This window comes from Natator depressus, chromosome 3 (assembly GCF_965152275.1).
Source record: "Natator depressus isolate rNatDep1 chromosome 3, rNatDep2.hap1, whole genome shotgun sequence".
NCBI classification, from domain to species: Eukaryota; Metazoa; Chordata; order Testudines; family Cheloniidae; genus Natator; species Natator depressus.
In genome coordinates, this window is record NC_134236.1 from 12,662,055 (window position 1) to 12,675,448 (window position 13,394).

Sequence of the window (13,394 nt, forward strand, 5' to 3'; positions counted from 1 at the left end):
CTCTATTCCTAGCACTGCCATTGACCTTCTGGGTGAACTTGGGCCCTGAACACAGCAGGACTGCACATGTGCCTAAATATTTTGCCTAAATTTTGGGGAAGCTCAGACCCAAATCCAGACTTTGCACATGGACAGACCTGTATCTTGTTCTGGGTCAGCCAGGGATTGATTTTCAAGTGAGTTCCCTCCCTGACTCCCTCTCCAAAGTTTTTGGGAGGAAATTGTGGGTCTGGGTTGAAATCATGAGTGATTATCACTCAAACCCAGAGTGAACACTGAGGGCGAATCCTGGCTCCAGAGACGTCAAAGGGAATTTTGTAATTGACTTAAATGGGGCTAGGATTTCACCCCCTGAGTTTCACTTTAATTCTCCATTGGAACCTGAAATTCAAAGTGCAAATTGCAGGGACTGATCTCCTGCAAAGCTAACCTGCTTTCCCCCTCCATCCTAACCCCCTAGTTGAACCATTTGGGAACTGGCACAACCAAGTTTGGCACAGCTCCAATATTTACATCTTACCTGAAGTGGCCAGGGAGATCCCTGAGAGAACAACAAGGAGAAGGCAGAGAATCCTCATGGTCTGCGGTCAGCTGGACTCACCAAGAAACTGGAGAGAGGAGACATAAAGACAAAACAGTCTCTCAGATACATATCCACAGGTGCAGTATAAACAGCTCAACAGAAAGAGAGACACAGAGACAGATAGATGATGAATGGATAGAAAATGAAGCTGAGGTTCCTTGAAAGATGAACACAGATCTCCAAATTGACACAATTTTCCCAGTAAAGAGCAGGATGCTAATGCTCCCATGAACCATAATGGATCCTGGTCAATGACTTGGTCTCCTGGGAGCTATGGGAATACAAATAAGAATAAGAATAATCTTCTTCTCATTTAAACCTCTCTTGTTTATGCCTTGATGCCCACAACAATAGTCAACAATTGTCATCATCTAATATCTGCATGTTTCCCACTTTCATGTAAAGGCCAACCCCTCCCCCATCTCCAACCCACAGCACCACCCAGGCATTCATGTGCCCAGATTTGTTGCATCACCTGTTCTGTCCGCAGGTTGGTTGTAAGCTCCTGGGATCAGGAGTCCTAAGCACATCTGTGGGTGCTCTCAAAATTACACTAACAGGGGAAGCCGATACAAATGAATGAAATGTCATCATCTAATATCTGCCTGTTTCCCATTTTCATATAAAGGCCAACCCCTCCCCCATCTCCAACCCACAGCACCACCCAGGCATTCACATGCCCAAACCGAACAACCCCACAGTCACATGGCAGTGTCCCCTCCCCTCCTGCCTACAGCCCTCCCCGCGCTTTGTCACCTTCGCCTCTTCTGTCCCCAGGTTGGTTGCAAGCTCCTGGGATCAGGAGTCCTTAGCACATCTGTGGGTGCTCTCAAATCACACGAATAGGGGAGCAGATACAAATGAATGAAATGAATTGAGTTTGAGTTACCTGGTACTTACAGCACAACGCCCTTCAGATTTGCTTCAAACCAAAGGCTCAGCTGGCAACAACAGATCCACTCCCAGATGCTGTGGCTGGCTAAGGGTCAGCTGCTACCCCCGCAAAAACTGCCAAGAAGAGAAACAAGAGAGATACTGATGCTGGGTTCCTTAAGAGATAAAGACAAAGAGCCCTTGAATTCGGACAGTTTTCCTAGCAAAGCTCATGGCATTAGGCGGAGAGGATGTAGATCCGTTGAATTACCTGGAGTCTATAGTACAGCACTGCTCTCACACCATACTCTGTGACCACAACAGTGCCCACCGTGCCTCTGCCAACCACTTGTTTAGAACCCTATTATTACAAAAAAGAATAAAATTCTGTCTTGTGATTGGCTGAAAAGAGTCATGTGAAAACTCTAGAATCCCTCTCAATTGTTTGTTTACAATAGGCCCAGCTACCTGCTGGAGTATTATTAGCCAATCAGATTGCATCTATAAATCACTCCATCCTGACTGGCTGCAACAGAGTTTAGAGCTATTCATCACTTCTTATCTTCTTGGAGGCTGGCTTCGTAGCTTCTTGGAGGCTGGCTTATCATAGGTAACTATTTTTCCCCTGGAGTTATAGATTCATAGATTCTTAGGCCATAAGGGACCATTGTGATCATCTAGTCTGCGCTCCTGTCTAACACGGGCCAGAGAACCGCCCTGAAATAACTCCTGTTTGAACTAGAGTGCATCTTTCAAAGAAAAATCCAATCTTGATTTAAAAATTGGCAGTGATGGAGATTCTATCATAACTCCTGTAAATTGTTCCAGTGATTACCAACCCTTACTTAATTACCATGACTTCTAACTGTAAGTCCTTTTTAGAGTATTAGTTGTCAAGAAAAAACAGCTGTGCTTAAGAAATGGGTAGCCAGGATTTAGTGATCTCCAGAGGTTCCCATTTAAAAAACCCAACACATAAAGAATGTATGTACAGCTGCAATCCTTATGCTTATTTTAATGAACATCCTGATTCTCCTCTAACTTACAACAGCGCCTAGAGTCATGTAATTATGTCAGAATCTCAGCTTTCATCTTAAAAAAGTAACTGTCTAGACTTCATGGCTGTGAAGAAAAACTTGAAAACATGGCCTGAGTGTAACTGATGTGGTGATGTCTGCCTGAGTCTGCAGAGAGTCTGAAAAAACAGCTCTGGGAGGAGTGAACTACACAATGCTTTTCAATGGAGTGCTAACATCAAGATTCAGTGCTCAGGGGGGTTGGGAGGAAAAGGGAGTGAACAGCTAAAGCCAGTCCAGTAGAGGACTCTGTGTGTGAGTGGCAGGAGGAATAGAGGGCACTGGGTTGCACCCACATCCCAGCTGCTGGGATAAATACTAGGGGATCGTGTGTTGCCAGCCCTGCCTCTTTAGGGGAGAAGAAGATCCCATGCTGGTGGTTCTGCCCCTCTGGGATGGAAAAGGGGCTCATCAGCCATCACTACTCTTACCACATGAGAGCAGAGGCCCTAGATTGCCTTAAAGGGGCCTTGGATAAGATGGAAGCACACAAGTGAAGAAAAACTCACTCTGAGCACAGAGAATTATCAAGGGCCATCACGGATATTGCAAGGCCCCAGACAGTCCCTATTAAATGTGAACGGAAAAATTCTGGTCACTCAGAAATGTGGAGAAAAGGCTATATCCCAAGAGGTCTGTGTTGCAGATGACCTGGGCACTGCTCTACCTGGCCACCTGGGAATCACAGCCCTTGGCCTAATTAGAAGAATAGAACCAGTCTCCATGGACTAGAATGTGAGATTAGAAAGAGATTCCCAAAATTATTCCAAGGCCGGGGAACATAAGAACTGCTATATTGGGTCCGACCTATGGTCCATCTCACCAATATCCTGTCGTCTGACAGTGGGGGAATGAGGGAGAATCCTACATTAAATTTATACCAGAGGCAAAGCCAGTTGCTCTGTAGCTCTGTTGACACCTAGGAGAGGGGAGAGCACTCAGGGTGAAAGGGGAGCTCAGCCGCATGGAGCAGATGGGTTTCATTTCATAAGGACATAAGAATGGCCCTACGGGGTCAGACCAAACGTCCATCTAGCCCAGTATCCTGTCTTCTGACAGTGGCCAGTGCCAGGTGCCCCAGAGGGAATGAACAAAAGAGGTAATCGTCAAGTGATCCATCCCCTGTTGCATATTCCCAGCTTCTGGTAAACAGGCTAGGGACACCCCAGAGTGGACACCCCAGTTGAACAGTGTGCAGGTAGGGCAGCAGTCCCAAAACCAAATGACAAGGTTCAGATAGTGTAGACCTTACTAGCCTTTGGACAGGACTACATTAACATGAACTGCAGCCCTCTGACTCTAGCAGATGGATCGGAAGGAGATATTTACCTACACCCCAATCATTTAAACACTCAGGCCATGTCTACACTATGAAAGTACTCCGATTTTACAGAAGTCAATTTTTGGGAACAGAATGTATAAAGTCGAGTGCATGCGTCCACACGAAGCACATTCATTTGGCTGTGTGCGTCCACAGTACCGTGGCAAGCATCGACATTCCGAGCGGTGCACTGTGGGTAGCTATCCCACAGTTCCCGCAGTCCCTGCTGCCCATTGGAATTCTGGGCTGAGTTCCCAATGCCTGATGGGGCCAAAAATTTGTTGTGGGTGGTTATGAGTAAATGTTGTCAATCAACCCTCCCTCCCTCCATGAAAGTAACAGCAGACAATCATTTCGCGCCCTTTTCCCTGGATTGCCCGAGCAGACGCTATAGCACAGCAAGCATGGAGCCCGTTCAGCTCACTGCAGCAGTTATGACCTTTGTAAACACCTCGCACATTATCATGCAGAACCAGCACCTGAAAAATCAGGCAAGGAGGCGACCGAAGTGCCATGATAAGGACATGAACACAGATTTCTCTAAAACTGCGGCCCCCAGCAATTTGGAAATCATGGTGCTAATGGGGCAGGTTCATGCGGTGTGTCAAGGTTCCTTCCCCACTCTGAACGCTAGGGTACAGATGTGCATGAAAACCTCCTAAGCTTATCTTTACCAGCTTAGGTCAAAAAGTTCCCCAAGGTACAAAATATTCCACCCTTTGTCCTTGGATTGGCCGCTACCACCACCAAACAAATACTGGTTACTGGGGAAGAGCTGTTTGGAAACGTCTTTCCCCCCAAAATACTTCCCAAAACCTTGCACCCCACTTCCTGGACAAGGTTTGGTAAAAAGCCTCACCAATTTGCCTAGGTGACTACAGACCCAGACCCTTGGATCTTAAGAACAATGAACAATCCTCCCAACACTTGCACCCCCCCTTTTCCTGGGAAATGTTGGATAAAAAGCCTCACCAATTTGCATAGGTGACCACAGACCCAAACCCTTGGATCTGAGAACAATGAAAAAGCATTCAGTTTTCTTACAAGAAGACTTTTAATAGAAATAGGAGTAAATAGAAGTAAAGAAGTCCCCTCTGTAAAATCAGGATGGTAGATACCTTACAGGGTAATTTGATTCAAAACATAGAGAATCCCTCTAGGCAAAACCTTAAGTTACAAAAAAGATACCAGACAGAAATAGTTATTCTATTCAGCACAATTCTTTTCTCAGCCTTTTAAGAAATCATAATCTAACACATACCTAGCTAGATTACTTACTAAAAGTTCTAAGACTCCATTCCTGGTCTATCCCCTGCAAAAAGCAGCATATAGACAGACAGAGACCCTTTGTTTCTCTCCCTCCTCCCAGCTTTTGAAAGTATCTTGTCTCCTCATTGGTCATTTTGGTCAGGTGCCAGCGAGGTTACCTTTAGCTTCTTAACCCTTTACAGGTGAGAGGATTTTTCCTCTGGCCAGGAGGGATTTTAAAGGGGTTTACCCTTCCCTTTATATTTATGACATGGTGGAATGCCGATTCTGGGCCTGGGAAACAAGCACAGAGTGGTGGGACCGCATAGTGTTGCAGGTTTGGGATGATTCCCAATGGCTCCGAAACTTTCGCATGCATAAGGGCACTTTCATGGAACTTTGTAACTTGCTTTCCCCTGCCCTGAAGCGCAAGAATACCAAGATGAGAGCAGCCCGCACAGTTCACAAGCGAGTGGCGATAGCCCTGTGGAAGCCTGCAATGCCAGACAGCTACCGATCAGTCGGTAATCAATTTGGAGTGGGCAAATCTACTGTAGGGGTTGCTGTGATGCAAGTAGCCAATGCAATCATTGAGCTGCTGCTATCAAAGGTAGTGACTCTGGGAAATGTGCAGGTCATAGTGGATGGCTTTGCTGCAATGGGATTCCCTACCTGTGGTGGGGCTATAGACGGAACGCATATCCCTGTCTTGGGACCGGACCACCAGGGCAGCCAGTACATAAACCGCAAGGGGTACTTTTCAGTGGGTGCTGCAAGCACTGGTGGATCACAAGGGACGTTTCACCAACATCAACGTCTGCAAAGGCTTTTAGAGTACCTCCAGGAGAGCTTCACGGAGATGTCCCTGGAGGATTTCCGCTCCATCCCCAGACACGTTAACAGACTTTTCCAGTAGCTGTACTGGCCACGAATGCACCCCAAGTCCTCAGGGCTACTTAATCATTTAAAAACACTTGCTTTTATAACATGTATTATATTAAAATGGTACACTCACCAGAGATCCCTTCTCCGGCTTCGTTGGGTTGGGAGGGTATTTCAGTCAGGGTGATAAAAAGATCCCGGCTGTCGGGGAGAACGGTGTGCTGTGTGCTCTCCTCAAGCTCTTCCTCCTCCTCCTCATCTTCCCCATCCGCAAAATCCTCAGGCATGGCGGAGAGTACCCCATCGTTGGAGTCCACGGACAGGGGTGGGGTAGTGGTGGCGGCCCCCCCAGAATTGCATGCAGCTCAGCGTAGAAGTGGCATGTCTGGGGCTCTGTCCTGCAGCATCCATTTGATTCTTTGGTTTTCTGGTACGCTTGTTTGAGCTCCTTAAGTTTCACGCGGCACTGTGTTGCGTCCCTGCTGTAGCCTCTGCCCCGCATGGCCTCGGTGATTTTTTGAAATGATTTTGGCATTTCGTCTTTTGGAACTTAGCTCTGATAGCACGGATTCCTCTCCCCATACAGCGATCAGATCCAGTACCTCCCGTTCGGTCCATGCTGGAGCTCTTTTCCGATTCTGGGACTGCATGGTCACCTGTGCTGATGAGCTCTGCACGGTCACCTGTGCTGATAAGCTTGCCTGGCCAAACAGGAAATGAGATTCAAAAGTTCCCGGGGCTTTTCCTGTACACCTGGCCAGTGCATCTGAGTTCAGAGTGCTGTCCAGGGCGGTCACAATGGTGCACTGTGGGATAGCTCCCGGAGGCCAATACCTTCGAATTGCGTCCACACTAACCCTAATTTGAAACGGCAATGTCGATTTCAGCGCTAATCCCCTTGTTTAGGAACACAGAAATCGGTTTTAAGAGCCCTTTGTGTAAAAAAAAATAGCTTCGTTGTGTGGACGGGTGCAGGGTTAATTCAATTTAATGCTGCTAAATCCGACATAAACTCGTAGTGTAGACTAGGCCTCAGGCACTTCACTACTGTGAATAGCTCCACGGACTTCAGGTGACTCACAGCACTAAAATTAAACGTGTGTAAGTGTTTGCAGGATCAGGACCTAAGACTGTAAACTTCTCGGGTCAAGGACCATCTTTTTGTTCCGTGTTTGTACAGCACCTAGCATGGTGGGGGCCTGGTCCATGGTTGGGGCCCCAGGTGCTACCACGATATTGTTGTCCCTTTTTGACCCAAGTGGATAGATGAAGTGCAAGGCTCTGGAAGTAGACATTGACAGTCTGGCATTTTCTTTGATGCAGTCTTGTCTATTTACAAGTAAAGTACAAAGTCCTGCTCCTCTGATTGCAGCAGGAACCAAGAACAAATGTTGCAGAATCTTAGCTTCCAGCTCCAAGCCTCTGTAGCCAACAGACGCAAAATCTCTTTCTCTAGCTTTCTCCAGGGTCACATCGTGCTACTTCTTGGCTTTCTTGCTTTTTGCCTCTGCCCCTCTCTCTCACATACCTACCCAAAACAATACTCAGCCAAACCCCACCCAGTCACTCAGCCCAAAAACTTCCGTGTGGGTTCACAATCCCTTTTCTCTTAAGTGGCAGGAGCTTGTGGTTAACTTATCTTTACAGTTATATTAATTGAAGTGTGTGTTCACCCCCGTCAATCCCACTGAGGTTTTAACATGATCCATAATGAGGTTTCACCCCACTCATAACAACACAAAGGACAATAATAAATACGTTTCCTACTTCTCCACATTGAGGTCAGCTGAGTCCCAGTGACCTATCCACTAGGCTAGGGGTTCTCGACTTTTTTCTTTCTGAGGCCCCCCTTCAACATGCTATAAAAACTCCACAGACCATCTGTGCCGCAACAACTGTTTTTCTGTAGGGCCGTTGTTAGGAGGTAGGAAGGCGGGCAATTACCTGGGGCCCCACACAATAGGGGGCCCTGTGAAGCCCCCCTCTATTCGACATTGGTGAGGCCTCATCTGGAGTACTGTGTCCAGTTTTGGGCCCCACACTACAAGAAGGATGTGGACAAATTGGAAAGAGTCCAGCGGAGGGCAACAAAAATGATTAGGGGACTGGAACACATGACTTATGAGGAGAGGCTGAGGGAACTGGGATTGTTTAGTCTGCGGAAGAGAAGAATGAGGGGGGATTTGTTAGCTGCTTTCAACTACCTGAAAGGGGGTTCCAAAGAGGATGGATCTAGACTGTTCTCAGTGGTAGCTGATGACAGAACAAGGAGTAATGGTCTCAAGTTGCAGTGGTGGAGGTTTAGGTTGGATATTAGGAAAAACTTTTTCACTAGGAGGGTGGTGAAACACTGGAATGAGTTACCTAGGGAGGTGGTGGAATCTCCTTCCTTAGATATTTTTAAGGTCAGACTTGACAAAGCCCTGTCTGGGATGATTTAGTTGGGGATTGGTCCTGCTTTGAGCAGGGGGTTGGACTAGATGATCTCCTGATGTCCCTTCCAACCCTGATATTCTGATTCTATGATTCTAAGTTGCTCAGGCTTCGGCTTCAGCCCTGGGCTGTGGGGCTCAGGGCTCTGGGCTGCAGTCCCAGGTGGCAGGATTTTGGCTTTCTGCCCTGGGCCCCAGCAACTCTAATGCCAGCCATGCTTGGCGAACCCCCTGAAACCTGCTCGCAGCCCTCCAGGGGGCCCCAGGTCCCTGGTTGAGCACAACCGCACTAGACCATGGAGCCTCCTGGGAAGCTTGAGGCCTTTACCCAGCACTCTGCCTTCCACAAGTACCTACACAAAGACCCTCTTGCTTTACTGTTAGGATCCACTTCTTCACCATGCGGGCATCTGCCTAGTGCAGAGGGACTGCCTTTGCTTCCAACTCATGATGGTCAAACTCAGCAGGCTGGTCCTTTTGCCCCCATACCTACTCCCACACTTCTCCTATGACACACTTGCTGGTCACAACCCCCCCGGGAATGCCATTTACCAAGGTTGTGTGCAATCAGCCCCATTCACCCTGGCAGGTGGCAGTGGCCGATGTGTACTCTGGTGATGCAGTGTGGCATAAAGGTCCTTATGCCACCTGGTGAGACAATTCCACTGGGGCTGTTTCCTGTGCATTCTTCCCCCCCAGCCCCACCCCTGGGCACCAGGCGGCATTCTAGGTCTGTGGCTGGATAGCCTGGCCACTCCATCTGTCTGAAGTGTTGCCAGACTCGGGACAAGGCTGCTGCAGCAGGGGCCCTTCCTTCAACCCCGCAGAAAGGTCTTAACGTCATCACCTGCCTCCTCTTCGTGCATCTCTTTGTGCCAGTAAAGAACCCACATAAAAGTTCCCCCAAGAGGGACCACACAAAGAGCTCTCTGCCAGGAACATGTGAGGCACCAGAATACTCTGTATGCATGATAACCCTTCCACATGTTATCTTGTGAGCTTCCAGCCACAGAAAGAACATTTCTACAACACAGGAAGGCCCATGAAAAATAAGCGGTTATTTATCAGCTGGGTTTGATCTGAAAAATAACTAGTGACACCAGCAAAATAATTATGGGCCTGGAGGGACAATGAATCTGGACATTAACTGAATTATGAAGTCAGTATATTGTGAAGTCAAAAGTGCCTATGTGCCTAAAGCCCACTAACTTCAGTGGGAATTAGGTGTGTCAGCACTTTTCAAACCCCCAGTAAACATCTAGCTGCATCCTTAGGTGCCTAAATACCTTTCAAAATCTGGCCCCAGATCCTCAGCTGCAAACTGACCTAGCTCCATGAAGTTGGCCCAATGCATTGTTTCATATTCTCTTATTTCCTTCACCGTTACTTCCACTGGGAAGGTCGGCAGAGCAGCCAGTTAGGAGGCGGAGTTGGGCAGATATGATCATTAGCCAGTGCCCAATGAGGTAGATCAAGGAAATGTCTTGACATGTCACATGGTTGTTTTCAGCCAATCGTGAGGCAGGTTAACTTCTTATACATAACAATAGGTGCTGAGTAAGTGTAAGTAAGGCTTGTACTGTGAGCAGAGTTATGAGATCAGAGAGACATTAAGGAGTGTTGTGTAGTATCCACCAAGGTAATCAGAGATTAACTCAGGTATGCTCTTCCCCTGATATCATAATCTCTACCAGGCAACTCTAATGAACATGGACTCTGGTCCCGATCCTGCTCCCATTAAAGTCAAGGAGAGCTTTGCCATTTAATTTGACGGGAGCAGGACCTAGCCCTCTATGTTAATCATTAGTAGCGATATTTTCAAAGGTGCTTAAGGGATTTAGAAGCACAAATTCTAGTGAAAGCCACTTTCAAAAATCCCATGTTTAAGAAATGTTATTAACCATCTTGTCTTCTCTCCCTATACAGGAGATACCAACCAGCCATGAGCATCCTGAATGTCCTCTTTCCTGTTTTCTTGCTGATGCTGCTAGTGGCAGCTCCAGGTGGGTCGTAAACATTGGGGTTTGTTGAAGCCAGCATGGGAGTAGTGCTTCGCTATTAGGGGCATTGAAGTCAATGAGAGTCTATGCTCTGATTCTGGGTCAGTCCCCTGTAGCACTTTCCCCCCACAAATCTCAAAGTGCTTTTCAAAGGATTCCCCTTTTTACAGAGGGAGGAACTGAGACCGCAGAGGGAGATGACAGGGCTTGTGCAAAGGTCACACTGCAGGACATGGCTGGAACAGAGGCTGGCTCCCAGCCCAGTGCTCTTGCCACTGCTCCCATCTCCCCGGTCCGGGTTAATGACCAGGGAAATACCGGTAGGGATTGCAGGTAGAAATGGGTGATCGTTTTCTGATGGAGCGTCCCATTGGAAAATGCTGCTGCGACAGAACTGAAACGTTCCCCGAGACCATGTCGATTCTGTCAGAGCTTCCGACAATTTCCTGCTTGGTTTTCTGGCAGACAATCCACTTGTGAGCAGGCTCCCTGGGGTCCACTTCTCTCAGGCTGTGTGCCTGGCTGGCTGCTGGACTCCCAGGCTGCCCAGCTCCCCAGTTGCTGACTTGGAGAGCTGCCAGGCTCCCTGGTCTTCCTAGCTCTCTGGCTTCCCGTCTGGTGGGTTGGCATGGAGTTCGGCTTCCCCGGACTCCTCAGCTCCTTGGCAGCCCACCTGGCAGGGAGCATGGGCTTCCAGGCTCTGTGACTCCCCAAGCAGCTGCCTCTTTGGATTCCCTGACTCTCTGGGCAACCAGCTCCCCAGTTCCCCAGGGAGCTGCCTCTCATGGTGGCTCAACTACCCAGGCTGCCTGGAGTTGAGTAGCCCACGAAAGTCCCTTCTTTAGCTACCTCTGATCATAAGCTTTTTGAGGCAGGGACTGTGTCTCACTCTGTGTTTTCACAGTGTCTAGCACAATGACACCCCAGCATTGGCTAATTGTTGCTGTAATGGAAATTATTGATATTACCTTAAATATGTATTGTGTCCTGTATGAATTAACTAATTGAGGATACTCAGTCCAGTAGCTCACTCTCTGCATTGTTCTTAAACAAACTGCTCTATGTAATTTAATTTGAATTACTCTGGAGATAGGCTTCTAATGAAGTCACTGAGGGTTTGTTCACACACAGAAGTTGCACTGGTTTAACTTAAATAGATACAAAGTCCAATTTGGGTAAATGTCTGTGTGGACACACTTATACTGGTTTCACACTGGCTATGTTGGCTGAGCTTGCCCCTGTAAAAGCAAAGATACAAACTAAACTGATGTAAACCAGGATTAAACTGATATAAGGATCCACACATAAAGTTGCCCCAGGTTACGAAAGTGATTTGAAATCACGCCTTTAGCCAAGCCAGTACAAATCTGTGTGTAGACCAGGCCTGAGACCTGTGGATCTCATGGTTCATTCCTCCTTTCAGCAGTTCTGTGCTGATTTCAAGCCTCTTGGTGGTAGTGTAGATGCCCCCTCTTTAGTCCATGTAGAAAAGCTGAGATTTTGCTAACTTTGCATGTAGCTGATCTGTGCAACCTTGTGTTCCCCTTGTGCCCCCTCCCATTTCCTCTCTACTGCCTGCTACAATCACCTGTTCTGTCTTAGCCTAGGCCCCTATCCTGCAACTGGATCTAGGCAGACCCTGCACTCATCCAAAGTCTGTTGACTTTGATTGGGGCTTCACAGGGATTCAGAGGTCTGGCAGCTCTCCAAGTCAGCAGCTGGGAAGCCTGAGAAATTTACATCCACGTTTTTCTCCAAAGTGGCCATTTCCCCATTCAATAACTACACTGAAGTCTTCATGCAGAATCATTGACTTCTATTCTTGCCAACATACCTGGGGGAGATGTTCCCTTCTGGACGGCTGTTGGCCAATCATTCCAACTCCCATCCCTCGCGCCTGTGAATAAAAGCAAACCTCTTCTCTCTGCAGGAGATTGGAAAATTATACCTCTGTTCGACTCATTAACTTGCCTGGGGAAGCATTACAGGTGCAGGAAAACTTTCTGCTATCTGAACGAGAGGAAGCTTGGGATGTGCATCTTGCGTAGCCGGTTCTGCTGCAGAAGGATGACATAAAGAGCCTGCAGACCTGAGAACTAAGAAAAAGCCAGCGGAGACTTGGAGTCTCTAAGGAGAAGAAAGTGTAAGAGAAGGGCTGATGGCATCAGGAGGAATAATTACTGATCTCTGTTAGATACAACCTATTGCTACTTCTCCTTCCTTTAATTTCAAACAAAACTCATTGCTGTGATTGTGTCGTATATTTTTCTCTGCTACTGTTGGAATGATCATATGGATACTGTAGTCCCAAATTCTGGCTCCCCATAAAATTTAGGAGTCTCTGGCACCTGAATCTGGATCCAGATACGTATTTTGCAAATGGCCTCGTGTGTATAATGTGCTGTATAAAATCTCTTCAATCAGAAACCCAGGTCTGGACTTTTTGAGTTGCTGTCATCTCTGGTCGTAATCTGGTTGGAAGTGGGGAAATAGGGTGACAACCAAGTGTGCAAATTGCTATCTAATCTATCTATCTATCTGGCCCCTATTACCACAGTATCTGAGTTCCTCACATGCCAATATATTTATTCTAAAATGACATCCCCATGAGGCAGGGCATGCTGTCACTCCCATTGTACAGATGGGGAACTGAGCTAAAGAGGTATGTCTACACTGCAAACCCTCCTCCCCCCACCCCATGGCAGTAAACCTCAGAGCCCAGGTCAGCTGACGGGCTCATGGGGCTCACTCTATGGGGCTAAAAAGAGCAGTGTAGACATTTCCACTCGGGCTGGAGCTCACACTCTGAAAACCCAGCAGGATGGAGTGGTGGTCTCAGAGCCTGAGCTTTTTTGGTGGAAAATGCCTCTCTCAGAATGGGAATTTCCATAGGAAATGTTAATTATTGGCAAAAAAAGCAAGTGTTCATTGAAAGAACTAAAAATGTGTTTTTGGCTGAAATATTTCACTTTTCACTTG